The sequence below is a fragment of the Polyodon spathula genome, unplaced genomic scaffold (genome assembly GCF_017654505.1).
Source record: "Polyodon spathula isolate WHYD16114869_AA unplaced genomic scaffold, ASM1765450v1 scaffolds_2048, whole genome shotgun sequence".
Lineage (NCBI taxonomy): Eukaryota > Metazoa > Chordata > Actinopteri > Acipenseriformes > Polyodontidae > Polyodon > Polyodon spathula.
The window spans coordinates 180,192-184,500 of record NW_024473523.1 but is presented as its reverse complement, the minus strand read 5'-3'; the positions used below and the strand labels follow the sequence as shown (position 1 = coordinate 184,500).

Genomic DNA, 4,309 nt, shown 5'->3' with positions numbered 1-4,309 from the left:
AAAAAAAAAACATGATAATTGTGTTTATTTTTATAACGATATTTCACCACAGATGGGACTCGAACTCAAAATCTCTGGCTGATGAGGCCAGTGCCTTCTCCATCAGGTTCAAACAAAGCAGAGTGTTACATCGGGAAAGGGGCGTATCTGTCAGAACGTATTTTAAATTCATGCGGGAAGATTTAAGATTGCCAAGAAGTTTAAATAAGCTCCTTATTTGAGCGATGGTAACCTTGCACACTTTTTTTATTATTATTATTAATGCCACTTTCTTTCAGACAGTTGTCAGGGTGACTTTGCAAGACCAAAGTCAATAAACCTGTTATTTTCTTGTTCCACCACTATCACATTCTATTGTGCTTGTTCAGAATAGGCTGAATCCTGAAACCGTCTTGCTACTATGTGAACAAAGCCTGCAGTCACTTTATTGAACACCCTGTGGATTAACCTCTATTGGAACACAGGTGACTGTGTTAAAGATGTTAATAGACTTCCAATGTACACGTTTCAGAGCTAAACGTTTAATGAGACAGTTCAAGTGCTGCACTTTCAGGCAGCCTGTAGCAGTGTCTTTTTGTTAGATAACACCCTGGGAGTCCAACAGAGCAGTATGTGTAAATAGCTTCAATGGAAACCAAATATTTATGATTCAAGTGGCTTTTAAGCAAACATTTGATATACTTTGAACTGCAAAGGAGGAAGGCAGACAATGCAAATGAGGCAACTGGCTCCTACTTTTTAAATCATACGAGAAACTCGAACCCAATGAAGCTTTTAACAACCTGCAGTCTGGAATGACTTTGTAATGTTATTGTAACACCTCACTGGACTACAGTAATTGCATTATATGAAACTGCTCCTGTTTATTTGTCACCGGTACACCTACCCGTGTCACTCAGAGTTGGAGGGAGACGGTCGGCCCCTTGCACATAAAGCAATACTTTCAGGGATCGTTTCTGTAGTGCTTTGCTAGCGAAATGCGTTTCTAAAGTGTTTGGTCTCACTGTCCACGAGGAAGAGTGAGAGTGTTCGTTTCTGAGCGTGAAGGGGACAGCGAGTGTTGTTTTCGGTCAACTGCTCGCTGTTATTGATGACCGCTCCAGTCTTCCTTAGGGGGCTGGAGAAAGCGGACACGTTCTGAGTGGGTGTTTTATTAAGAGGTACCAAATAAAAAAAACATACAGCGACAAAACAAGGCAGCTTTTTCAATGATTCCTTAAAACTATCGAAGCTACTGTAAACATGGAACACATTAATTGCGATCGGCTTGATACCAATATCCTTACTTAACAGCTGTTGAGTATAAACAAAGTCATATATGCCGAAATGAACACGGACGGTCTTTATTAAAGGCTGACTCATTTAGATGTTCCAGCGATCTTGCTGTACCGGACAAATCTACTGGATTTTTTCCATGTTGTAATTGTGCCGCCTGTGATAACGCTTTTAAAACTGAGAATTTTACAAGCCATACAAGGTAAGAAGAGTACAGTTTCTTAGAAGTAATTGCCTGTGCTTCAACTCATGTCATTTATTTGATTTCTTGTCCTTGCAATTTACAATATGTTGGTAAAACTACTAGACAGTTATGATTGAGCATTAAGCATACAAGTTTAATTAGGAGAGAATGTATTGATTCACCACGACACAGATATTTTGTAGATGCCAAACATTCCGTTTCAGATCAGAAATCCCGTGGCATTGAAAAAAAAAAAAAAAAAAAAAAAAAAAAATTCAAGCTCGGAGAGGTGGTAATATCCATCAAAAACTATGACAATGTGAATCAAAATGCAGTTTAACATGAGCATCATCTTGCTATAATAATCATATTCTCCGTAGGTCTTGTCTATTTCGGGATTTAGTAACAAACTTTGTGTATGTGGTCGGTTAGCTCAGTTTGTTAGCGCGTGGTGCTAATAACGCCAAGGTCGTGGCTTTGATTCCCATAATTGTCTTTACTTCTTTAAATAAACCACAGCATTTGAATGGTGCCAAACTCAACATTCTTTAACAAAAAGAACCGAAGACATGTGAATTTCAACCAGTAATATTTCAGACTTCCTGTGCTTTAAGCATGTATTAAAAATGAACGCATACAATTAAAAGGAAAGCTTACGTAGTCGGCAGGATTCGAACCTGCGCGGGGAAACCCCAATGGATTTCTAGTCCATCGCCTTAACCACTCGGCCACGACTACATGCTGCCGTGAGTATCTGTGAAAACAATATAATTGTCCAAAGAAGTTCATGACCACTTCCAATTGCTGTTAATCCACAGGGTGATCAATAAAGTGACTGCAGGCTTTGTTCATATATTAACTAGATGGTTTCAGTATTCACACATATTCTGAACAAGCACAATAGCATTAGATTGTGGTAGAACCAGAAAATAACAGGTTTATTGACTCTGGTCTTGCATCGTTACCCTGAATACTGTCTGTAAGAAAGTGGCATTAATAAAAAAAAAAAAGTAATTATGTAAGGTTACCAATGCGCAAATACGTAGCATATTTAAACTTCTTCACAATCTTAAATCTTCCCGCATTAATTTAGAATACGTACTGACAGGTACGCCCCTTTCCCAATGTAACACTCTGCTTTGTTTGAACCTAATGGATAAGGTACTGGCTTCCTAAGCCAGACATTGGGGGTTTGAGTCCCATCTGCAGTGAAATATCGTTATAAAAATAAACATAATTATCACATTTTTTTTCTTGGCATGTGATATTTTGTAGATCTTGTTAAATGCTATGTTCTCTCACGGTAGGCACAACATGCTCAAGTCCTGTGGCAGCAGCCATGAAGTAAGTGAATTTTTCAGTTGAAATAAAGAGCTGCTTTGTTTTTGTGTATGGGTGTTTTGAAAAGATTATTTAAATAGATACATATTTTTAAATAGATATGTGTTTTTTTTTCTAGTATACTTAGTTCAATTCTATAGGCCAGTTACAAGAGCTCAGAGTTAACTTTACTTTGGTTTCCAGTTTCCTTATTTTTTGTATAATTAAACACAATAATTATTATGAACGTTGACAGAAAGTATGTTGTATTTACATTTCCCACCTGTTCTTGCCTTGTACACATCTGATAATTTCAACAAAAGACATTTGACTTTGTTTCATTATTTAGCCTGTGCTGCCATCTACAGCATTTCTGCTGGTGTCGTGTTCCAGTCTTTTTAATTGTATGTATTTATTGTTAATACATTTAAAAGCTCACAAAGTCTGAAATATTACTGGTTGTAATATAAATCATTTCGGTTCATTTTGTTAAAGAATATTGAGTTTGGCAAGATTCAAATGCCGTGGTTTATTTAAAGAATTAAAGTCAACTACGTGTATCAAACGTTAGTTTACCTACCGTAAACCTGGTTCCCTGAAAGACAAGATGGCCACACAATCTTGCCTATTGGGATGTGTCACTGAGCTCCAATATCAAAGCTGCCAATAGGCCCCCTTCCCTCAGTGTCCTCGGTCCCATCTCCCAAGCGAACTTAACCGTCACACAGGGAAATCAACATCCCTGATGTCGACCGAAGCAACCTAGCGGTTTGTGGCCATCTTCTCTTTCACTTTCAGTGAACAAGGTATATGGTAGTTAACTAACGTTCCCTTTCAATCTGAAGATGGTCAACAAACATTGTTATGGGAAACGGGTACCAGAGAAGTCGGGAGGGAAGAAATAATAACAGCATATGAGGGACGCTAAGTCTTGCCTGACCAAGCTCTGCGGCGTGAGTGTGCAACCTGGAGGTCCCTACTGCTCACATATGGCAACGAGGGATCTACCACCTTCAGGCGTTAGAACCTGGCAAATGTATGCGGGGTAACCAAGCCACCCGCATCGCAAATTTCAGCCATGGAGGCATCTCAGAAAAGGGCCCATGACGTAGCCACACCTCACATGGAATGTTTGGTGAATCGCCCAGGTAGGGATAAGCCAGCACTATTATATGCAGTCGAGACTGTGACCGCAATCCAATGCGACAGTCGCTGCTTGGAGAGATGCTGTTCCATGGCTGAAGCAGCACTTTTGTCCTATCCACATAACAACTCAATGCCTGAACTGGGCAGAGAAGTTTCAACTTTCTATCCTCTTCCGTCACAATCCAATTCCACAGACTGATTCAAGTGGAAGGCTGTAACCACCTTGGGGAGAAAAGCAGGGTTTGGACGCAGTGACACTCTGCTACCATCATCCCAAACACGCATACAGGAGATATGCACAGATAACGCCTGCAGCTCACTAACCTGCTTTGCGGAGGTGATAGCCAACAGAAAGGCTGTCTTTATGGACACGTGCTTCTACTC

General features: G+C 39.8%; 2 non-coding genes across 2 annotated transcripts; one reads left to right on the top strand and one right to left on the bottom strand.

Annotated features, from left to right (window-relative positions):
* Positions 1-932: 932 nt before the first annotated feature.
* Positions 933-1,146, top strand: LOC121310356. The gene has a single exon (XR_005948787.1). It is a non-coding gene; the product is annotated as a small nucleolar RNA U3 (small nucleolar RNA).
* A 969-nt stretch (positions 1,147-2,115) lies between these two features.
* On the bottom strand, positions 2,116-2,197 carry trnas-aga. The gene has a single exon. It is a non-coding gene; the product is annotated as a tRNA-Ser (tRNA).
* Positions 2,198-4,309: the final 2,112 nt, after the last annotated feature.